General features: G+C 40.2%; 1 protein-coding gene across 2 annotated transcripts in view; it reads left to right on the top strand.

Moving 5' to 3' along the window:
- SOX5 (SRY-box transcription factor 5) overlaps window positions 1-25,824 on the top strand; it is a 941,098-nt gene that overhangs the window by 182,138 nt on the left and 733,136 nt on the right. The window lies entirely within an intron of this gene.

Here is a 25,824-nt window from a genome sequence, read left to right as displayed (position 1 = left end):
AGAGAGAGCGAGAGTGAGAACAAGAGAGTGAGAGGGAGGGAGGGAGGGAGGGAGGGAGGGAGAGAGAGAGAGAGAAAGAGAGAGAGAGAGAGAGATTTGCACGCCCCCTGCTGGGCCCTGATGCAAATTGAATGGGCAACCTTTCTGTGCACAGGAACACACCTAACCACTGAGCCACTCCAGCCAGGCAAAAATTCCTTTTTTATAAGGTGATCATGAGACTTTAGTGAAGATATATTCCTGTGACATCGTGCCTAGTGCCTGTAAGTAAGTGCTTAATAAATAACAGCTTTACTATTTCAGATAACATTTTGATAAAGTCAACTGATTTGGATACTTAATAGTTTCTTGTAAAAGAATTTAATCTTATCTGGTTGAGCCGTTCTTCAAATGGATTTAATTAATGACCTATCTTTGTATTTATTGTTTTATAATCTTTACTGTAGTAACATTTCATGTCTATTGATAATTTACATGAGCAATAACTGGATTAGCATTCTCAGAAAATTGTGCTGGGACATTTTTAGAAAGCATTACTCTTTGGGGGGGCGGGGAATGAAGCAAAACAGAAGCAAGAAACATTGCAGAGAGTTTTCCTGGGCCTCCCCTTTGTGATTCATCCTCTAATCCACATGTGTCAAACACAAGGCCCGCGGGCCAAATCCGTCCCGCCAGTCCTTGCAATGTGGCCCGCACCGCGCTGTCATCACTGCACTCCGCTGCGTTTCCATCACAATGACAGTTTATGACTGTTCAGTAAACCATTCGGCCCGCGATTTAGGCTGGATTTTAGATTTTGGCCCCTTCTCTGATTGAGTTCGACACCCCTACAATCACTAACAATGATCAGATTGCAGAAGAGCTCCCTGTGAGTTAGCAAGCCCTCAGTTCTACAGCCATGGTCATGGCTCTGTTTTGGCAATGGTGTCCAGCAGTTTTCCAGAGGCCTCCCATCTGTCTTATTGGTGGACTTCAATAAGATAGGGAATTGTATGAATGAGAAACTCAGAAAACTATCCTCAGGAGATTCAGATCCAATCACTACTTATTATAACAAGACAATTCACTCATCCGTTCAACAGAATTTCTTGGGTGCACATCACATTCCACACACTGGACCAGTCTTGAATATATTGTCATGAGCAAAGCAGACAAGCACAGAGCATTACAGATTTTATGGCCAGACAGAAGAGGTATGTAGTATAAAACAAGTAATGCCTATAAAACATATAAGTCTTATCATAGAGGAACTTTTTTAAAAAATCTTTCAACCAGCCAAAATCTGTTTGGCTCAGTAGATAGGAAGTCGGTCTGCAGACTGAAAGGTCCCAGGTTCGATTCTGGTCAAGGGCATGTACATTGGTTGCGGGCACAGTAGGGGGTGTGCAGGAGGCAGCTGGTTGATGTTTCTCTGTCATTGATGTTTCTAGCTCTCTATCCTTCTCCTTTCCTCTCTGTAAAAAATCAATAAAATATATTTTAAAAAATAAATTAAAAAAATAAAATCTTTCAACCAAACCGAGATGTGAATTCCCAGTTGTATGTGGGAATAGGGATATTCCTCACTCCCTTGAATTTCCATAGCAGTTTATCTGTATACAGTCCATCTGGCATTTTAGTTCCTTATGATTGTGGCATCTTTTCTAGACTGAAAGTTTGAGAGGAGCTTGAAGGATACCTGTGGGATTCTCCTTAGCATCTTTCAGAGAATCTGCACTTGTGCATTACATATAGTAGACAATAAGTAATTGCTGCTGAGAGAATGAAACGAAGAAAAAGGATGAGAGGTTTACTTCCATTGCCTTTTGTTCCAAATTCTAAAATACTTCACTTGGAAATTTTCTCTTTCATGTAAATGGTGGTCAGAGGGAGGTAAATAAATAATTGAAGGCCATCATCCCTGCCCTGGCTGGGTGACTCAGATGGTTGGAACATCATCCCACACACCAAAAGATTGCAGTTTGATTCCCAGGCAGGGCACATACCTTGTTTGTAGGTTCTGTCCCCAGTCAGGCATATAGGGGAGGCAACTGATCAATGTTTCTCTCTCCCTCTCACCCTACCCATCCCTCTCCCTCTCCCTGTCCCTCTCCCTCTTCCTGTCCCTCTCCCTCTCCCTCTCCATCTCCTTCTCCCTCTCTTTCTCCCTCCTCCTCTCCTTCTCCCTCCTTCTCCCTCTTCTTATCCCTTTTCCTTTCCCTCTCCTCTCCCTCTCCCTCTCCCTCTCCCTCTTCCTTTCTCTCCTTCCTCTCTCTAAAGTAAAAAAAAATAAAATAAAAAATAATCAACAATACATATTCTCAGGTAAGGATTGAAAAAGATAAAGTCATCATCCCTACTGGTCAACTACTATTCTCTCAAAATTTAACCCACAGCAATCTCCTCTGGAAGAAATTAATTATTTTCTGTAAGAATATCAAAGTTTTCTGTACAGAAGTTTGACTTTAGTTTCCACATGAAAACAATGGAAGAAACATTTATTGTTTGTGGTCTGGAACATTTTTGGATGTCACGATCAACCTCTCTTCTGTCTGTCACTGGACCTGTCAAGAGAATAATAATTATTAGATTCATCAGCATCTGGTTTTAAAAAGTCAAAACTCTTGCCCTAGCCAGTTTTGCTCAGTGGATAGAACATTGGCCTGTGGACTAAAAGATCCAGGTTTGGTTCTGGTCAAGGCTCCTTGGTTGCAGGCTCCTCCCCAGCCCTGGCTGTGGTGGTGGTGGAGTGGGAGGGGACTCCTGCAGGAGGCAACCAATGTGTTTCTCTCACATCCATGTCTCTGTCTTTCCCTCTCCCTCTGTCCCTTTCGGGGGGTGAGGGCATGAGTGGGAGTGATGGTGGGGGGCAAGGGGAGGAATAAGGACACATATGTAATACCTTAATCAATAAAGTGAGGATTAACATCAACAACAAAAAGCCAAAATTCTTCGTTGGTTATGAGAAATACAGGACATTTACCCAGCCATTAGGCATTTCATTTGCCATTGCTTAAGCAAATCCCTCCAAATAAAAAGAAAAAAAGAAAAAAGAAACTCTAGGAAATTAAACTGAATTCTCACATTTTAAAAAAAAGTCAGCAAATAATCAAATCTTATTCAGAAATTCCTCCCATAGTTTCAGAAACTATGGTATTAAAAAAAAAAAAAAAGATTCAGCCAAGATTTCGGCCAAAAGAACGAAGTTCTTGCCCGTTCTGGAAGGAGCGGTGCTGCACGGCACTGGAGACCTGAGCTCGCGGTGCTCCCGCGCTGGGGTGTAATTTAGTGAGCTGACAGGAGGAGTGACGCATCTCCTCAATATCTGTGTTTGGCAGAGGAGATGAATGCATACATCAGGAAACAATGTTTAAGTGTTTTATTTCCTTATTTCAGCCTGTCAAACTGTCAGTATAGTTAATGGCCACCAAGAGAGAAAGAGGGAGAGAGGGAGGAGGAGGAACAGAGAGAAACAAAGGTGCTATGGAATCAGAAAAGAAAGAAACCAGGAAAGCATTTGCATGTTTCTGAGGCATAATGGCCAGTCGGACCAAAAATAACTCACCGTATTCATCTCTCGACTGCAGCCAGATGTGCTAGCCCTACCTCTCATCCCTGCAGCCCTTCCGCACCTTCTCTGTGTCCTTTGGAGCAGCTTCGCTTAGCTTTGATCTCTGCAACTCTTTCACTGGCATCAGGATTGATTGCCAGTATTTAAGGGATTATTTCATGTCATATTGGTAAATCCAATTTTGCTTGGTTTTCAAGTTTACCATGTTTTTTTTTTTTTTTTTTTTTTTTTTTTTTAATATGAACAGAGAGGAATGGAGAGAGATAGAGAGTTAGAAACATCGATGAGAGAGAGTCATCGATCAGCTGCCTCTTGCACATCCCCCACTGGGGATTTGCCCGCAACCAAGGTACATGCCCTTGACCGGAATCGAACCCGGGACCCTTCAGTCCCCAAGCCGACGCTCTATCCATTGAGCCAAACCGGTCTCGGCAAGTTTACCATGTTTTTTGCATTGTTTCTAAAGTCTGGTATTAATGCTGTTTATGCAAAAACGTTCACTTTTGTATATAAAATATGACCTTTATTTTTATTTTTTTATTCTTTTAAGTGTTTTATAATCTGTAAAGAATAAGTTGGGCTGGATTTTGACCTGTTGTGTCATTCTTTTTTTTTTTTAAGTACTTAAAGTGAAATGCCTACATTAGACATTTATTCTTAAGAGAATGAAGCTACTTTAAATTTCTAGAAGAATTTTGTCACAGCCAATGGATTTTTATTTTATAAAAGGGAAACATTTATATTGGGTCATTTGTGTGCTGAAAATAACTTATTTTTCATAGAAATGGGAAGACCTTTTATCATTTATATCTATGTCAAACAATTCTAAATCTTCAAATTCACTCTTGTGATGAATGTTTTTCATAATGAAGAGTTTAGTTGCAAGCATTTAATTGGGAAAAATTGGTTTTTTAACATATAAATTTAAAAAATCTTATAAAATGATCTAAGGAAAGCTAGAATGGGATATTAGGTACATTGGGTCCTGATTCTGGTCACTCATCAATCACCTGGAAGTCATTTAAAAATATAGACATTTGGGCCCTCCTCCCGATTGCCTGGAAGAGAATCTCAGGGAAGGGTCCCAGCATGTGTGTAAGATCCATGCCCCAGACCCCTCCCCCAGGTGATGTGGGCTATCAAGCAGCCTAGGAATTACACAGTCCATGCCCTGGAAACAGCCCTGCTTTGGTTATCAGCAGAATTCCGGCTAATTTCTAACATCATCATTCACTCACTGCGTAACCTTGGGGCTAATCACATGCTTCAGGGGAACACATTTTTTTCCCAACTTAATGCACTTTGTGTGATCTTTTCCAGCCTGAAAATCCCTTGACTTTATTATATGATTGAAGTTTAAAAATGTCTTAAACTTGAAGTTAAACACCTAAAGTGTCTTAGTGTTTCTTTTTAGTTCGCATCAATAGAAGTAAGCAAACCACAACAAAAAATCAAAGACTCTTCCCTCTCATCATCAGTGGAAGAGTGCTTGATTGGAATTCTCATTTTATGAAAATTTATCACTCTGTGTTTTAGACCTTCGGATGCAAAATTTAACTTTTCTCTACCCACCCAAACATGTTTCATCAGTGCTTATAACCTGACAAAGGATACTAATGTTCACCTTGTCATTTAAGCCAGAAACCAAGAATCACCTTCCCTCTTCTTTATTTTGATATCCTAGGTTGATTTTACCCCTGAGAGAGAAAGAGCTGGTGACAGTGATCCAGGTCATGAGCTTGTTGGACCCCGTAGTCATGACCCTGTTGGAGCTCCTACTGTTTTTAAATGTTTTTTTTTTTTTTTTTTTTAAGAGAATTAAGGGTTGGTTTTGTTTCAATATTCAATATAGAGAAAACTTGTTATTACCATTTCAGAGGGAGGACTAACAACCCAAGTAGGATGTTAATAGCATAGTTAGGAATGACTGTCACAAAACCACCTGCTCACTCATCGCTGTCCTAAGCCAACAAAATCTCAGTGATACGACTGGAAAAAATCAGGAAGGAACCAAGTGGGGACTTCTTAGCTTTAAGATGATTAAACCATTTCATTCAATTTCTTTTCCCTGAAGCCAATAGCTTTCTCTTTCACAGTACCTTCAGAATCTTTTTGCAAGTTGAAAGAGCTGTAATTTTAATGTAACTATTATATTCAAGACATTAATGACCTGGATCACTGAAAATAACCATGGTAACAGGTGAGAAATCAAAGATAGTTAATTCAATTGCCACAGAAAGAAAATAAGTGCAAATAATCCATAATCGTTCATTCCCAATGTGTACATGTTATTTTCTTATGGCATTAATTATCCAATAGTTAGACAGAAATTATCTAGTTGTTGCTTTGTGACTCCCCATTGCATTCATGTAATGGTTTTCACTGTAATAACTAATCATTATAATTTCTTACCTCAGCAGTTTAGGCTGCTGGGAACTGGGTAACATGTTCATTGAGTTGACAATAACAATTTTTAATAACAATAAAAATGATATCTTAAGTATAGTGGAAAGGAATTAAGCAGTTCTTTGAACCTAGGTGCCTAAAGGCCACTCTAATTCAGTGCCTCTCTTCAAACTGCTAATGATCTGAGACTGCTTCTTAGACAGAACAATTTTAAAATGCTTTGCAATTCCTTAACTCCATAGTGGAGGGTGGGGGGTGCAGAGAGGGGCAGTTGCTAGAATATTCCCACAGAACCCAGCTCAGAAATAAAGAGCAAGGTGTAGAATCCTGTAACTAGGGATATACTTAGAGTCTAGGTCTAGTAAATATTTTGCATGTCTATTATATGTCAAATCTTTTGCTAGGCCTGGGGATATAATCATGAATAAGACAGGGATAAAGATACAGATGATGAAACAGGAAGTCATGATTAATGAGTAAGTTTATATAGTTTTTCATTTCGCTTAGTTTTCACACTATAAAAAACATTAAATAGGTGATATTTAAATTTCATGACTGTGTGCAAGAATCTTATAATATCACAACATAGGGAATAAATCAGTTTTAAAATTAAAACTGATATCTACCATGTATCGAATACTTTTTATGTCCCAGAGATGGCCATTTATTCTCACACAAACATAAACTCCACCCATGTAAGTGAATTCATTTATTCCATTTTCATATGAGAAAACTAAGGTTAAATAGTTGAGCAAAGGCCATTTGAGCAAATAAGCGAGAAACAGCAAATCTCAGTCCAGGCTGGGCTCTGCTAGGAACCAAAATTTTTACAGGAAGAACAAGTAAGAGCCTTTTCAGCTCGGCACTCATCTAAAAGATGAGCTGCTTCCTGAGGTGATTTTGGTGTAGTCTGGAATGAAAATAGAAAATAGAATCAATTAAAATTAAGTGTCAGGATATTTAATTCCAGACTACATCAAAACCATTTCAGAAAGTATCTATCACATCTTTTAGATTGGTTTCTCAATCTCTTTAGACAATTCTATCTCAAAAACTTTCAGTAAGAAATTATTCAAAAAAATGAATGAGTGAACAAAGGTAGAAACATACTAAAAAAGAAGTATAGAAACACCTCACAGTTTTTAGGAAAACTACAATTAAAAAACAACAACAGAAAGTTGCAAGTGTCTGAGGGGATATGGAGAAATTTTGACTGTTGGTAGAAATATAAAATGTTATAGGTACTTGGGAAAACAATACAGCATTTCCTAAGAAATTAATCATATGGTTTGCTATTCCACTTTTGGATTTATATCTAAAATAATTGAAAGTAAAGTCTGAAAAAAAGATACTTGTACACCCATATTCATAACAGCATTATTCACAACTAGAGACCTGGTGCATGAAATTTGTGCATGGAGGGGGGCTAGGGAGGGTGTCCCTCAGCCTGGCCTGCACCCTTTCCAATCCAGAACCCTTTAGGGGATGTCTGACTGTTGGTTTAGGCCGGATCCCACAGGTTGGGGCCTGATTACCCTTAACGGCCTCTGCCTGCCTGCCTGCCTGATGGCCCTAAATACTCTCCCCTGCTGGCCTGATCACCCCTAACCGCTCTACCCTGCTGGCCTTATCACCCCTACCCACTCTGCCTGCCTGCCTGATTGCCCTTAACTGCCTCTGCCTTGGCCCCTGCCACCGTGGCTTTGTCCAGAAGGACATCTGATCTATCCAATCTAATTAGCATATTATTCTTTTATTAGTATAGATATTCATAACCCAAGTTGCTTCTGAAAGAATGGATAAAATATATAGATATAGATATAGATATTGATATAGATATAGATAATCTTTTAAAAGGAAATAAATTTTGTCATATACTATGACATGGAGGACCTCTCTGGACATTATGCTAAGTGAAATAAGTCATTCACAAAAAGACAAATACTGTGTGATTCCACTTATGTTCAATGCCTAGAATAGTTGAAATTATGGAGACAGAAAGTAGAATGCTTGTTGCCAGGGTCTGCAGTTAGAGGGGGAATGGGACTTTTTTTTTTTTTTTTATGGGTATAGAGTGTCTGTTTTTGCAAGATGGAAAAAGTTCTAGGGGTGGGTTGTATAATAGTATGAATGTATTTAACACTACTATGCATTTACAAATGGTTAAGATGGTAAATTTTATGTTACATGTATTTTACAGCATTCAACATTTTAAAGTAGGATATATAGAAGGAACTAGGGAAAGGGGAGAACCACATAGGATAAGTTGTGGAGTAAAGTCATTTCCAAGATATGCACAACACTGTGCACCCTGCTCTGCTCAAGGCCAAGGGTAGAACTCTCCAGGCAGAGGGATCTTCAAAATATGTTCCTGGCTTGGGAAGGAGCAAGATATGTTCTAAAGGAAAGGAAGTCAATCTAATGGCAGCATAGTGGCAGATGATAAGCTTGGAGCAAGATAGAAGGGGCTGATCACAGAAGGATTTTGGATTGCAGTATCATTATTGCATTTTAGCTTTATTGCAAGAGTCCTTTGTACCTTAGGAGATCACAAACTTTAGAATATCCATTTTGTTTAAAAAATAGTAACTGGCATACTTATTAATGTCATGATTCAAGTGTCTCTTACAGAAATATGCAATTAAAGAAATATTCAAAAGTGGTACATTAACTTGGTAGGCTTTGATTTTTATTTATTAACTATATTATTTCTTAAGTGACTGCAACCTGAAAGAATTTCCCTTTATATCTACCTTGGTAAAACACGGGTGAGCCACTACTTAAAACACTGCATTCATTATACACTTCAAAGCGTCTCTGGAAGTTTTCTGGGGCCAGGTCAGTTCATCAATTCTCTGCAGTGATTTCAAACACTCTGGAGGCCCTAATTTGAGCAATTAGTATTGCTGACTTTGCTGAAAACTGTCTAGGACTGCACTTAGCAGTGTCAATTCATGACAAATAGTTTAATACTGTAGTCACATCCTAGAGTTGTTAACACACAAAATTGAAAAGTTTATCAAAATGGAAGCTTCCTTAATTTAAATGCATTTTCTTAAGTATATTCCAAAAAGCAAAAGTTGCTAAATGTGAGTGTCATTGCGAAATACTCCCCTATACATTGATTTTCTTTTATGGAAAAGCCATTATTTAAAGTATTAATAATCTTGAAAAATATACCGAACATAATAGATAGAAAGTACTTTTATGCTATATTCTGCATGTCATATATACTCTTTTCTACTTCAAAAGTGTCTATAAATTTTATCCAACTTTGGAATACTGTTCTGTTGTATTCAAGGTTCAAAACAGCACAGTAGTTCTGCAAGTTCTCATCTCACCTTTCTCACCTGACATTTGTCTCAGATTATCAGTAATGTGGAAGGATTCCGGGAAAATTTCCCTGGATGCATCAATGATGGTCATTGCTCCGCATTTCAATAGAAGGTCCTGAATCTGAAGGATTTGAAGTCTGACTTTGAAGAAAAGCAGAAATATATTCATAATGAAATGACATACAGTTGCAACTTAACGTTTATGGAAGTGGAAGTGTGTTTGGACCAGACAGTCTAACACTGGCACAGGGTAGTATGAACATTTATGGAATAGAATCTTCTGGGCCGCCTTTTTTTTTTTTTTTTAATATATTGTTATTGATTTCAGAGAGGAAGAGAGAAGGAGAGAGAGATAGAAACATCTCATGAGAGAGAATCCTTGATTGATTTCCTCCTGCATGCCCCCTAACTGGGGACCGATCCTGAAACTGGGGCATGTGCCCTTGACTGGATTCGGAACCTGGCAGGCCGAAGCTCTATCAGCTAAGCCAAAGCGGCTAGGGCAGGGAGCTGCCTTGTTTGCACTAAATGCAGCAGCTGAGCAGAAGGAGTAGGTGAGCTAAAGGAGCAACAGAACAAGTGTTCAGCTTATGTGAAGGAGCCCCACACAAAGCCAGTGGCCCTGAGGGCTGTGCGTTCTGCATGACAATTCTCTTGATGCCTTCAGTGAATTAGGGATGGACTTTGTAGTTTATCCATGGGCAATTTAAGGATTTAGGTGTTTAAAAGAAATAATGGGGGTGAAAATATTTAATATTTTGAAAGCACTTTTAGATCCTAGGATAAAAGGTTAAGTGCAATAATCGTTCCATCATCCTTGTAGAATTATCAATATTGTGTACTTTTTTATTTGGAGTATTAATGTGCACAGTCTTACTATTAAAATGACTTCCAGCAATAATTCATAAAATCAATAACAAGTGCGGGGCTATAACAGACCATGACCCTGTCCTCAGTGAGATTTTTAATAGTTTAGAAGATACAAATGAAACATGAAGTAATAGAGCGACAAAGCACTTTTCTGGGTGGCTGAGCAGTGAAAAACCAGCCAAAAGAAAGGGCCAGGTGGGCTGGAGTCTCTGGAGAAGGTTCAGGCACTTAGAACTTGAGCTGGGCTTTGGAATTTGTAGTCAGAGGTAGACCCTGAAGATTGAGTCACCTGAAGTCTTGGAAAGTGAAAGTTCTGTGGGCTTTATTGTTTATAATAATAATAAAACTAGAGGCCTGGTGCACAAAAATGTGTGCATTCTGGGGGCGGGAGGGGGGTCACTCAGCATGGACTGCACCCTCTCATAGTCTGGGAGCCCTCAAGGGATGTCCAACTGAAGGCTTAGGGGACAGCACAGGCAGCCAGGCAGCTAGCAGCTGGCCCCACCCCGCATTGTGCCACAGCCGCAGGTGGCCTCCCTCTGTGGGAGGCGACCCCTGCAGGTTGATTGGGGGACAGCACGGGGATGGCCCCACCCCGAATCGCCCTGCCACTGCTGCTACCCATGGCCTCCCTCTGCAGGGAGGCGATCAGGGGACGGCAATCAGGGGATGGCGCCGGCCCCCATTGCCCCACCGCTGGTTGCCGCTGCCCCCCTCACATTGCTGTTCCTTCCCTCTGCCTGCTGGCACGTGCCTTGCCTGGCCTGGCACCACCTGCTCGCCAGCCCCACCCCCCACCAACTGGTTGTTCTGCCGTTCAGTTGATTTGCATATTACACTTTTATTATATAGGATGGTTGTGAATGTTGCATGCTGTCCCCAGAACAGCTGTGTTCATGCTAAAATAAAATAGTGTTTTTGTTACATTTAAATTACTTAATATTTTTTCCAAGTCTGATACAACAGGAGGTGATGGCCTATTTCACAGTGACGTTCTGTTCACCACCACATTTCCCCAAGAGCTTGGCCAGACTCTAGTTTGAGAAGCATGGCTGTAGAGGCTAGCAGAGCATTTAAACAGAAGAGCTATTCTTGGCCACTAGCAAGTCACCAGACTGAGTAAGTGCATAAATAACAGTTTCTTTAATCATGAAAAGACTCTTATACCATAGGGTATGTGAACACATTTTTTTGTACAAGTTTGAGGGGCTTTATAAGCAGCCCAGGTTTCCTTTTTATAACTATAATGGCACAGATGCTTCCATTCTCTAATAAGAGTACATTTTCAACAATATGCTATATGACTGGGTGCAAAATCAACATCATCCAAGTTTTGCTTTCAAAGTACAAGCCTTTGTTTTGTATTTTCGCTTGAAGCCTTTTTGACATTTGTTAAAATATGTTTTTCAGTTATTCAGAGCACATTGGTATGCTCTAAAAAAAAAAAAAAAAGGGCCACCTAAGCACATAAGACTTTGGATTGCAAATTCCACTTCGAATGAGACATACAGAAGCATTCTGTACGTGATGAGAGCTATAAGAATGTTTGAAGAGGGCCAGGACTCTGTCAGCTCCTGGAGTGGTCTCTCTGGCTCTGTGATGTCATGATCAGGGGCCTGACAGTGGGCATCCACACTCTTCTCAAGCCTGGAACCGTGAGCAGAGCTATCCGAAGAGAGAAGCAGTTCCTGTTGGTGTCAGCACCACTCCCCCACACTGTCCCTGTTTGTATCGAATAACAAACCACAAGCTGATCCAGTAGCAGTGAGAGCATACAGGATAAGGGACATAAAAGGGATTTTTAAGGCGCCATTTGTGTTTTATGTGATTTTCATTCCTTTGATGAGCATGACAACTTACTCTCAAGTGCCTAAATTCTTAAATCCTTCAAAGTTAGAAAATAGCACTAAATCCTTTATGCCAACAATCCCCCAGTTAACAATTTGCACAACTTACAGTTAGACTTATGGCTATGGTGATGCATCCCCTGTCCCCACTAAATACCTGCCTTTCTCCATTGCCTGTTTCTGCCTTGGATCTCTCCCCTCTAAGAAGCCCCTCCAATGTCTTACCTGTGACTCAACCAGAGCAGCTTGTGGTTGTTTTGTTTTGTTTTGTTTTTATTTTTGTTTTTTGGTAGGAATACTCATTCAATATTTGTTGGGTATTTGTTAAGTATTTGTCATCCTATATAATAAATGCAAATTGACCATCATTCCAACACACAAGATGGCTGCCCTATGTGGATACAAGATGGCTGCCACAAAATGGCCAGCAGGGGAGGGCAGCTGGGAGGGACAAGGCCTGCAGGGGAGGACAGTTAGGGGTGACGAGGCCAGCAGGAAAAGGCCGTTGGGGGCGATTGTGCCAGTAGGGGAGCAGTTAGGCATTGATCAGGCTGGCAGCAGAGTGGTTAGGGGGTGATCAGGCTGTCAGGCAGAAGCAGTTAGGGGGAATCAGGCAGGCAGGTAGGCAGGCGAGTGGTTGGGTGCCAGTAGATCCTGGTGGAATTGGACCTAAACTGGCAGTCAGACATCCCTCGAGGGGTCCCAGAATGGAGAGGGTGCAGGCTGGGCTGAGGAACACCACCCCCACCCCCATGCATGAATTTTGTACACTGAGCCTCTAGTGTATATATATTGTACTTAGAATTGGGGATGTAATCATGAATAAAAAAAAAGTCTACTAAATGTGAAGCTGAGAGCAGATTAAAGACATAGACTAAATGTGATAACATTGTATCTCAGCTCTACATATCCTATATAATAAAGATGTAATATGCAAATGGTCATTATGCCCTGAAGCATAATGACTGAGCACATAAGGACCAGATCACAGATCAGCAGGAGGGTGGGCAGCGAACTACAAGCAGGCAGTGGAGAGCTATAGGAGCAGGCAGGGCAGCAAGCTATGAGGGCAGGTGGCGGGGCAGAGGGAGTTATAAGGAGGGTGAGGCATTGGGTGGAGAGCTACAGGAGGGTGACAGCAAACTCCTGGCAAGTTACTAGTGCACGGATTCATGTGTAGGGCTACATATTCTTTCTATTACCTAACTATTATATGTATCTATATAATATCATCTGTGTTCTCATTTTGTCTTTCCCTGATGGAGTAGAACAGGTAATGAGTTGGGGCTAGGGGGAAGCAGGTTTACCTGACTTATGTTTCTTATCCTTCCTTATGTTTCTGTGACTTTGATGCAAAGATTTTACAGTAGAGGAAATGCATTGCAAAGAGAAGAACAGGTAGAGAAATGATGCAGGCAGACCTATCATAAGCGGTAGAAGAAGACCAGATGGTGAGTAAGAAGCCAATTTGGATCCCCAGGAGGTTCCACAAGCTATTAGCCTTATTTCTCATCCCACGTTGCACCCATAATGTTAACGTTTATTTCCCCACCTTTTCTTTGTGACACAAGAGGAGATGGCTATTAAACTTGCTTTCCAGAACAATTGAGTTACTAGTTTAAAAAGGTGGATGTGGGCATTCCAAGCCACAGGCATACATAATTAGGTCTTCGGTGAACATATGTGGTAAAATGAGTGTGTGTGGCCAGAGGGAAGTGTAGGGAAGGGGGAAATGATGAAGCTCAGAAAACTAGGGAAGAGTCAGATAAACAAGGCTTGTTATTTATCATTTAGTGCTATAAGTTCTGGGCAGAAAGATTTTAAAACAATTATCTTAGCACAGCGTGTGGCAGTAAATTAGGACCTGTTTTTATTTAAGGTAATTTTTTAAAAATATATTTATTGATTTTGTACAGAGAGGAAGGGAGAGAGAGATAGAGAGTTAGAAACATCGATGAGAGAGAGTCATCGATCAGCTGCCTCCTGCATACCCCCCACTGGAGACATGCCCGCAACCAAGGTACATGCCCTTGACCGGAATCGAACCCGGGACCCTTCAGTCCCCAAGCCGACGCTCTATCCATTGAGCCAAACCGGTCTTGGCTATTTAAGGTAATTTTGGATTGTCTGTGTGCCCTTTGGAGACCAGTTAGGAAAACTCAGCCCATGTCCCATAGTTCTATAGAAGGAATTTACTTTATTTTTTAAAATGATTTTTTTTTATTTTTAGAGAAAGGAGAGAGAGAGAGAGAGAGAGAGAGAGAGAGAGAGAGAGAGAGAGAGAGAGAGAGAGAGAACAATGTGAGCGTGAAACATAGATCTGCTGTCTTCTGCATACCCCCTCCCTGGACCGAGCCACCACCTGAGCATGTGCTCTGACCAGGAATTGAACTCGGAACCTTTCAGTGCATAGGACAACACCCAACCAACTGAGCCACGCCATCCAGGTTATAAAAGAAGTTTAAATTAACACAGGCAATTAGTTAATAACAGGAAGCAACTACTACCTTTATAGATGGAGGAGCCGAGAAATCAGAAGCCCCGACTGCCCAGTGAGAGCTGGACTCAGAGTGGCAGCAGCCCTCAGAGGGAGGGGCTAACTTCAGAGAACTAGACCCCCCCCCAAGGAGATGTAGATAAAGGTAGATTTAATGCTGGTTAGCAATAGATCCTGGAGAAAGATGTGTGAGATTTACCCCCTGTGATATAGAGTAGGGTGAGCGTTAGTCTGGTGTGAGAACAAACAGACAATTGACAATATCCAGATTGATTTTTAAATAAAATCGTGATTATAAAAGTAGAATCAATGAGACACATCCTTTGATTTTTTAATTATTATTATTAATCAGGTGCTTTTGCTCCCACTTGTCTCACCAAACTAAAAACTCTATTGCAAATAGATTAGTAATCATCTTTTTAACTTACAACATAAGGACTTTTATATTTTGACATTTCTATAAGACTGTGCTTTTCCTTCTAGGGTATTTGGGCCTAAGAACCAGGAAATGCAAAAATAGAGATTTAGTTGCCCAAATGATTATTAGAGCTAGAACCACTGATTGCATGAAATTTATACATTGGATCTGTATTCTCGCCAAGTCCTCTCCCCAATTCAACCGCCTTGGTGGGGGATGTGCACTTGGTAACAATGAACTAATAAAAAGGGCTTCTGACAATTAGGCTTCCCATGCTGGGCTTAACACAAGGGAGTGTGTAGCTCTGCATTCAAAGGTGTGCTCGATAGTGTCTCTTTTTGAGGTTCTCAATCAAAGGGCTCAGCTTTTTAGTGAGACCTTTAAACGGCATCAGCCTCTCCCTCAAAAGAGAAAGGCTAAAAAGAGTGCCAGACTCAATTGAACTTAACAGAAAATCCATTGGTAACCAATGAAGCAGAAAGGATGTGCTCAAATCACCGGGTTGAACGCTCTGTTGTACAGATCAGACAAGCCCATTTAGCGTCTACTGGTTCACACCAGAGTCAGACACTTGTTCGCCAGCCTTAGTTCCCAGATGTTTTAAGGGAAGTGTTTGCCACTTTTAGTGGAAAACCAATGAACGAAAAACCTAAAGGTCCATTAACTGGGTCAGGCTAGTCTCTTGCTTGGGTTTTCATTTCCTGGGAGTGAATTGGGTGCCAGAGCTTTGCTGTAATGTTGTCAGTTGAGTAGCACTTAACTTCTTTGGTTTAGTCTAATACCAGATCTAAGATAATCTTAAAATAACCGTTCTAGAAAACCATTCTAGAAATACATTATATTTTAAAGCAGCACATCAGTGAATGCGTGTGAATAACTTGCACAATGATCTACAAGCAAATAAGTAAACAAGATAACCCATTGTTTGTTGTCTTAGGCTGGATTCCCTAGAGAGAGAGAGAGAGAGAGAGAGAGAGAGAGAGAGAGAGAGAGAGAGAGATATCTAGGCAGTTTGTGAAAGAGGGCTCCCAGGGTTGAGGCAAACAAGGCTAGACAGAGTCCAGTGGTGATCTAGAAGGTGAGCCCTTCATTGCTATCCCTAATACAGGCAAGCGGGCTGAGCCACTGTACCATCCTGCCCTCCCCCTCACATGTAGACATTGGGAATACGTTATTGCCAGGGATGATATTACCTTAGAGAAAGCAATTCCTTTAGCTGAGGGAAATTTCCACTTTCCAGAAGTGACTCAATTGTGAGCTCTTTGCAGCTAATGTTCGGCAGAGCCGGGAAATGACTGCCTGGTTCCTGAAGGGGGACATTTGTGGCACACCACAGCATCCCCTGCCTCTGATTACTACCTTGTCCCAAATGTTCACTTGCCATATCCACCACTGTCATTCCAATGTGAGTTACTAGCATCTTTTGGCTCTACTGACACAGTTGCCACATAATGGTGTCTTGAATGCAATCATTTCTGCATTCTCTTTTTTCTCATCTCATGATATTTGGAAAACGCAAATCTGATTCTATCACTCCACTAAAGAACCCTTCAATGTTTCCCACTGCACTTAGGATAAACTCCCAACTCCCTGACAAGGCCTAAAGTTTCCTGCTTTGGCTTTGTCTGTGGCTTAATTTCTTTCCCTTTTCAATTATTTTTTGCTTTTTGTCATATAACTACCATGTCCTTCTTACCTCAAGGTCTTTGCACACATTGTACCCTCTCCCTAGAATGCTCTATCTCCCTCTGTCACTCCTCATCACACTCAGTTCCATTAGCTACTACTTCACTATTGGATCAAAGGGTTCTGTGATAAATCTTATTCTAATTTTTCAGAGGGGGTCAAATTCTTTTCACATATCCTATGTGCTGGGGCTGAGCAGCAGACCCTGAGCAATGGACGAATGGATTACTCCTACATAATGTTTGCTGTGAAAGAGAGGGCTAAGGGACTGCTTGGCTAAAGGAACCAGACAGGCTCAATTACCTGCTTCATTAGGTCTTTATTGTAGCAGCAATTTGAGATAAAGTTTCTTTTAGAAACAATCAGTAAGGTAAGTAATATTAGGAGGACACATGTGTTTCTAATATCTTTTAAGCAAGGACACTCAAAAATTAAGCATAAGGATTCTAGTAAACACCCAGGGGTCTGCACATGCACAGACTTGTTTGGAAAGGTCAAGAAATAGTGCCGTATTTGACACTTCCCTAAGTTGGAATTCCGATAAACAGAGTAGACAACCTTCCACACATCTCCCTTTTCTTAGAATGTTCTTCTTACAAACTTCCTAAGTCTCATGTTTCCCCACACCTATGTACTTCCACAGCACTGCATTCTCTACTTTTTCTCAGTAATTCTGTGTTTGTGTGTGTGTGTGTGAGAGAGAGAGAAGAAGAGAGAGAGAGAGAGAGAGAGAGAGAGAGAGAGAGAGAGAGAGAGAGAGAGAGAAAGGATGTTGTGTGTTTCTACCAATAGACTTTAAGGTCCAGGAGAGCGGGGAAGCTGACAGCTTTGTTCAGCACCACACCCTACATAGTCAATGGTCAGTCAGCATTTGTGAAATAATATTGAATGATCAACCTGATAACAAAATCTAGAGATGACTCTGGGCTACATAAAACGTATAGTAGGATGTACAACAACCATGTCAAGCATTAAACATCAGCTCTTATTTCCTAATTATAGGTTTCAAGTATAATATATTTATTTCACTACATTCCTGGTCTTCCTCATTCTCTTTAAAATATATGCATATACATATACATACATACATACATGCATGCATGCATGCATACATACATAACATACATATACTAGAGGCCCAGTAATCTGGGACCCCTGCAGGGATCAGGCCTAAACTGGCAGTCAGAGAACACAATCCGGAACTGCTGTCTCCTATCTGATCACCTGCCTGCCTGCCTGATCACCCCTAACCCCTTTGCCTGCCAGCCTGATTGCCCCAACCACCTCTGCCTTGGCCCCTGCCATTGTGGCTTTGTCTGGAAGGAGGACCAGATGACTGGAAGATGTCCTAATTAGCATATTACCCTTTTATTAGTATAGATTCCATATATATATATATATATATGTATGTATATATATATATATATATATATATATATATATATATATATATATGTATTCCACAAGAAACTGAGCACACACTCATCTGGTCTGATCTTGATTTATAAGCATTTTAGCATTTTAACCTATTGTAGCATATATATCCATTAAGGATTTCAAATAACTTGTATGAAGTATAGAAAATAATTGAAATAGCAAAGTAAAATACTAATAAAGTAAAAAATTTATTGTAGGAATAAAATAAATGTTTTATAAATATTAAAGATCTTTGACATCCCCTAAATGAATGATGTAAAATGTTCTACTCCTTTAATTTTGCCCTTAAAATAAGAAGAGTGCACCTCAGTCCAGGTGAAATAACTCATTTTTAATGCAAAAAAATTGTTGCGTTACCTATTGATTACATGTGAATCAAGAAAGTTCTTGCCTCATTTTCATACCAAATAATTCTAAATACAGTTTATATTATGTGACCCACTAGCTAAAATTCCTTTTTCTGCGTTGCTGGCTGTGTCACTTTTAAGGCTCACTATTTTGTTGCAGTGTCCTTTTCAAGAACCCAAGGAATACTTGTCTACCAAACTAAAAAGAGACAATAGAGGAGTCTCATCTTTCAACAGTTAGAGTCAGAAATATAAACCCAATAAACGGGATAATGGTATTACTACAGTTGAAATACATCTGAGAACTGTGAAGTGGAAATAATGCCTGATTAAAGAACCTACGGGAAGCAAAGCGAATGTTGTTCATTTGCTCAGGTGGGCAAAGCCATGTAGACAGAAGAAACTCTGCTAATATTCTCTCTGGAGACATTACTCTCTTTGATTTTTTCTAAAAACTCTAAGTGGGTGATTACTGCGTGGGCTCTGGTAATGTGATGATACCCATGCCATTGAAATCATTAACTGTAGTAGAGAATTCTGAGATCTCAGAAGCATACAAGAGTGCTTAACTTAAGCTTCTATTACGTGCATTTGGTGAGTATGTCCACAGAAGTTTATTTTGGCTGGCACAATTGCTTTTACAAAGATTATTCGCCTGAAAATGCTCAGAGGTTTGCATTTGACTGTGAAATATCTGGGCCATATCTTCATTCTCTGCTCAACTTGGTTTCTTGTTACTAAAAGAGGATTGTATTCACTGCTCCGTAGTGATGGATATGCCTACAGGCATCTTCTCTCCTCCTCTCCTGTACTTCTTATGATATATTTTACTTTTATTCTTATTTCTTAGGCCCCTATCAGAGAGGGGGAATTTCCTTTCTTTTTCTTTTAGCAAACTATATTTAGATAATAAAGCAAGATGGCCTGTATACTATGCACTGTATGGAAGTAGGAATTATTACCATATGAGAATTTATAGTGTGTTTTATACTATATTGAGTTATACCTGAATAATGTGTTTTGAGTCTTCATGCAAAAGTTTCCTAGTTGATTTTCTTGCCTCTCAATGGATGTCATAATTTGGAGTTCTTTAAGGATTAGGATCGTGTCTTATTGATTTTGTCCCCCTCTCCCCTCTCCCCCCCATCTCACAACAGTTCCACAATTTTGAATGATTATCTGAATGTTATGCTGAACTTTGACATAAAAAGTTCTATTTCCTAAAAAATAAAATGTCCAAGTCTGACTTTAGAATATTTAAAGTCAATTGCACATTAGTATAACAAAAATTTTAATTTTGTGAATATATAAAAGGTAATATTCCTCGCCTCGCCTGAAACTGGCAGCTATTAAAAATATACTTGATAAAGAATTTCAGTTCCTAAACTTTGAAATTATATTGAAGATTTGGCTAATGCAAGCAGAAAATTGTACATAAAATATATAGAGAATGTGCCTAGTCTGAACCCTTTTCATATGTGGAGTTAAAGACAGTGATAAAATAATGAGGTTTATATTCATGACCATAATTTAAGTTTTCAATATATTTTTCTGTGTCACTTGCCTGTCCTTCAAAATGCCAGCATTCTCTTCCCAGCCGAATCTTCCTCTAAAAAGGGATAAGCCTCTCATTGTGAGTTTGTTTAAATATTTTAATTCTTCTAAGGACATATTTCTTACAGTATAGTAGTTTACAAAAATGGGTTGTGGCCTGGCTGGCATGGCTCAATGGTTGAGCATCAACCTGTGAATCAGGAGGTTGTTGTTCAATTCCCGGTCATGGCACATACCCAGGCATCAGGCTCAATCCCCAGTGTAGGGCATGCAGGAGGCAGCCAGCCAATGATACTATTTTATAATTGACTAGAGGCCCAGTGCACAAAATTTATGCACCGAGCATCTGGCATAGAAGGGCAGGATCCAGCTGATCTCTGGGCCTTGGGCAGCACTGCCTGAGTCTTGACACTTGAGTTCCCAAGCAGAGATGTGGTGAGCGAGGCCGGACACCGCTGGCTGGGGCACAGCATGGGCCTCTGGGCCTTCCAGCAGTGCCACACAGAAGCCAGGCAGGCACCACGCTCTCTCCCGGCTGGCCTCACGGACAGGCTGCTGCATGAACCCACGAGGAGCCCAATCAACCCCAGCAGTCCTGGCAGCTGTGGCCCGGCTCTCCCAGAAGAGGCCGTTCAGGTACGGGGTGGCTCCTTGTGGGTGCCTGGCACCTGAACATGGAGGGTGAGGCCATGACTTCCCTGGCGCATGAGCCCTGGCATCGTGGGGGAGGGTAGCAGGAGAGTGAGAGCAAGCTCGGCAGACGCCCCACATTCTCACCACACCTCTGTCCTTGTCACCCCCACCCTCAGGTAGCTAGAGGTTGCAGCATGTCACAGATGCGCACCATGTTCAGCGCTGCCCTCTGGTGGTCAGCACACATCATAGTGAGTGGTTGAACTCCCAGTCTCTCTGTCAAACTCCTAGTCGAAAATTTGCATATTAGGCTTTTATTATGTAGAATGTTTATATACCTCTCTATCTCTCTGAAATCAATAAAAAAAAAAATTTTTTTTAAAAGAGGGTGGGCTGTGGAGCCAGATTACCTGGGTTTGAATCCCAGCATCTCACTCTCTGAGTGACCTCAAACAAGTAAGTTACTCTTTCCTATCCTTAGTTTCCTCAGCTGTAAAATAGGAAAAATAATAATTGTTGGAGGATTAAATAAGTGAATATATGTAATGTATTTATAACAGTGCCTAGCATTTGCTAAATGCTCAGGAAAGGCTATTACTGTGATATAATAAAATGAAAACAAAAGATAGTGCCCCCTCATAGAGAGATTTTTGGAACTTTGTGGATAGAGACTCATTTGGAAAGGAAGGACTTCTTTTATCCACTCATCATTTGACAACTGATAGTCATCCTCTCTTCTTTAGTGTTTGGGTTTGTAACTATTTAAAAATGCTTTTACTCATTTCAGTGGAAGTTTGTGAGTGGAGATGGATCACATCAAATGACTGTGTGCTCTATAGATATATTCATTTATTTATTCATTCATTCAAAACATCTGCTTGTTATGCCTGCCATGTGCCAAACTGTTTCCAAAGATAGAGCTTTGAACTTATAAAAATCCTGCCTTCACGAATCTTATAGGAAACTTGCTCTGCCGTGAAGCTGAGACAAAATGCAGTGGCCACGCTGTTACTGAGAGGAGTACAGAAGGCCCAGGCAGGAGGGATCCTGGGGAATGAAGGTACTGACTGTGCCCCTAAACAGATTCCCCTCTCCCTCTGTCACCATGGTGAAGAGCAGCTTTCATCCTGCCCCAAGGGCCCAGAACCTACCCCCAGGCAGGCATGCTCTGCCCCTTTGTCTTCCTTTCATCTTAAACATCTCTTTTAGGTCTACTTCTTGTGGAAACATAATGCTGAATTTTTTATTTAAACTAAAACAAAACAACAAATTTAACATTATCTGGAATTTTTCCCTAAAAGGTAACATAACTTTTTGTTGTCATAACTGATGTGTTAATCTTAGTTTATAACAACTTCTTTTGAACTACATTTTCTATTTTCTATTTTTTTTTTTTTGTCATTTGTGACACAGAGTATCTTTTATTTATTTTCTGTTTGCTGTGATTTTGGAGTTACATATTCTATTGGTGGTTACTTTAGGTTATTATATCATTTTCCCTCATGTTAAAAATCAAGCACATACCTCCAGTGTTTGAATTCTACCATTGGAAAATGGTAGAATCACCATGTTCCTATTTCCCTGACCTGCTTCTAAACCTTTATCAATTTAGAACTGTATGCCATATCCATTTTTAAAGATTTATTTTATTTTATTTTTAGAGCGAGAGGAATAGAGAGGGAAAGAGACAGAAACATCAATGTGAGAGTGAAAAATCAATGGGTTGCCTCCTGAATGCCCCCTACTGGGGGCCAAGTCTGCAATTTAAGTCATGCTAAACAACAGGATTGGAAGAATGAATGGGGGAATTCCTGTTTTATTATGTTGAATTATGTGACTTCCTTTGCAGTATATAAACCTTGGTAGCATTTGAAGATATGGCAATACCTGGGTTTATCCCTTTCTTTTAAAAAATGAGGGAAACCTTAAGCATTCAACACATACCTTAGTCTTACCTCTTTGGAAATAAAATTTAACACCAATGGAAATATTTTTGTGTGATTTTTTTAAAAGCATACTTCTGCTTCACTGCAGAGTCAGATATTATAAGGGTTTATAAAAATATTCCGAAAAAAGAAAATTAACTTGAAATTTTGGTTTTACATTTTAAACCAAATGAAGGGGGCTTTAAAGACAAATACTTGTATTAAAGCAACACATAAACCACAGGTAAACATTTTTAGGCAAAGTGAAGTGTTAATGATAAAGGCAGTTTGCATCTCCCCCTCCTTGGGAAACTTCTTTTATTCATTGCTGCTGTTTCTTTAAAACCAGCTTTAATGAAGCCTTTGCCATATTCTGACAAGGGTGAAAGAGTTAAATGATTTTCCTTCCTACCCACTTTTTTTTTTTTTTTTTTTTATAGTGTATATCAGCATTAACAGCTCCACTGCAGGGAGATGTGTGGAGGTAGAGAAATATCAAACTAAGCTTTTGCTCTCTGTGGATAATAAAAATTACCCACTTTCTCACAGATGTCAAATCTGGCAGATTTCCATAGAAAATTTGGATTGAATGTCAACTACCCAAATTATTTTAGTGTCTGCTGAAGTGTGGGCTTGGCAGGGGTTTCAGCAGGAAAATAGGAAGTGGGTTTGAAAACATTAATAATATCTGAATACAACTTTTTAAGCTGATTGTTCCATAGATGAACCAAAGCATATATTGTCCCTGCAAACCAGAGCCCTCCAAGAAGGCCAGGTGGGCACATTGTGAATGTCTCAAATGTGGGAGTTGAGACAAGAGCTTGTTTGGGAAGCAGGGTTTGCTATCATGGATAGATCTTTGCCTTCTCCCTGAATAGTTTAGATTGGGTAATCAACAACGAACATAGTCTAAATGGCACAAATACCATGTAGGCAATGAAGATACTTATGTTTTATCAGCTCTGAGTCATTTGGAGAAAGAGATTTGTTCAAAAGTGGACTGAGGCTTAGCTAGAAGAGCCGAGTCCAGCACTGACGCCGACATTCAGAAATCTCCATCTTTCCAGCGCTTCGTTCCCTCGTCTGTAAACCAGAGGGGACATAGTGCATCAAATTTAGGGATGCTTTCAGCATGTCTTTTGTTTGTGTTGATAAAGGAATAATTGAGATAACTCAATACTAGATAAATCCAGTTAGTTTGTTTCTCATGAGAAGAAACAGCTCCTTTGCTTGAGGAAGAAATTAAAACTGCAGTATATCAAGTAACATAAGATGAGCTCCGAGCAGATATGTAGTATCAAGAGATTAGGTTAATCACCATACACATTTTAAATCACTATAAATGTTTGTTGTTATTTATCAGAAGTACTTGCCTTTCCTCTTCCACAGACTATGTCATTGTGAAACTCATTCATTCAACAAATATTTTTTGAGCATCCTCTGTGCTCCAGATATTGTGTTTAATGCTAGGTTGTGAAGAAAGTAGACAAAAAACCTTGCCTTCATGAAGTTTACTCTGTCCTGGGGGAGGACAGATGATGAGAAAACCGATGCGAACAGTGCGTACTATGTCAGAGAGTGATCAGAGGAGGAAAGGGAGGCTGGGTGTGCATTGTGTATGTGTATATACATCTGCACATACACATTTAAATAGGGTGGTGGTTAGGCCAGGCTTCACCGAGAAAGTGAAATTTGAGGTAACACCTTAAAAGGGTGTGGGAGGGAGTCATGCCAATGTCTGAGGAGCACTCTGGGCAGGGGACACAAAAATGCAACGTGCTGGACAGTGCAGGGAGGAGCAGAGCAGTGCGTGGTGCCCTCATTCAAAAATCTTACCAACTCTATCCCCGACTTTGTTCATTTTCTCACGAAGTTTACTACCATCCAGGAAGGGTGGATAAGCATATAAACAAGATCAATGGAACAAAAACGTGAGGAGTCCTGAGGGTTTGGTGAGGGTACAGGGAGCCCTCCAATAGTCAGTTGTATATGGGAGGTCAGGAAACTACTACATACCAACTCTGGTCCCACTGCAAATTGCATCATGGATTCCTCTTAATACTTTTTATCTTTGCAGATACTTAGGAGAGCTATTGTGTGACTTTAAATATAGGGGTGGGCAAAACTAGATTTATAGTTTATATGGAAAAAGACATGCAGGTTGTGATTATTACAATAACCTTATTTAACTCTGTGTTTCATGTACTCACAATTGTCAACCTACTGTTGCCCATCCCTGTATATAAGGAATAACATGCATGTGATACAGACATTTTCTTCAGTTTTTGTGGAAGAAAGTAAGGAAGTAACTGTTGAACAGGTACCCACTCTGTGCCAGGTGCTGCACTAAGCACTTTATACACGTGGTGTGGTTTTACTTTGTTCACACCAGAGAACCACATGAGCCTCTTCAACTTTGTTTTAGAGAAGATGAAGCTTGGGCTCTGAGAGGTGAGGAGGTTGTCCTCCATTACAGAGTGGATAAGTGGTTGCACCAGGATTCAAAGTGAGATCTTCCTAATTCCCCATGGGCATATCCGTATCTTCACACGACAATGACTACATCACCAAATGGGGACTTGGAGATATTAGGAGACATAAAGGTGAAGATGGTGATAATACTTAGGATTATAAACTCTTGGGACTGGAATTGCCTTTGATAAGGTTACTGCCTAACCTTGGGACACTTGACTTAATTTTCCTGATAAGTCGTCTTCATAGTAACAAACAGTTAATGGCAAGTACTGAGCATCTTACCTCTCTCTCTCTCTCTCTCTCTCTCTCTCTCTCTCTCTCTCTCTCTCTCTCTCTCTCCCCCTCCCTCCCTCCCTTCCTCCCTCCCTCCCTCCCTCCCTTTCCCTCTCACCTTTCCTATGTGGTTCTCATAACAAGCCTGTGAAGATTATCTTATTGTCAGTTGGGAGATGGTTTATCCATCTCATCCATCTCATTCTGGAAACTAATGCTTAGTAATAATGGGATTTATTTTAGTATCTACCAATCCACACAGTTGAGAATGTCCTTTTTAAATATCCTAACTGAGATACATGTTCTCTATTATCATGAAAATGCGTGCTTTTCTTCCTCTATAGATACAGGACAAATTTATTCTGATAGTAGTATATTCTTGCAAATGTCTAGATTCTTCCTTGAGGGGAAGACACTGAGATTTTATTGGCTGTGTCCTATCTGTTTCTCAATCAGGACTCATTACATACCCTCCCTCTTGGTCTTCCTATTGTTTCCCCATGGAGTCTTTCCTTTCTGATTTCTTTGTGATTTTTTATGATGTCTCTGAAATATCATAACTGAGCTATGA

Source organism: Pipistrellus kuhlii, unplaced genomic scaffold, assembly GCF_014108245.1.
Source record: "Pipistrellus kuhlii isolate mPipKuh1 unplaced genomic scaffold, mPipKuh1.p scaffold_m20_p_3, whole genome shotgun sequence".
In the NCBI taxonomy this organism is placed as follows: Eukaryota; Metazoa; Chordata; class Mammalia; order Chiroptera; family Vespertilionidae; genus Pipistrellus; species Pipistrellus kuhlii.
The sequence above is the reverse complement of the archived record's forward strand: the minus strand, read 5'-3'. Positions and strand labels throughout refer to the sequence as shown.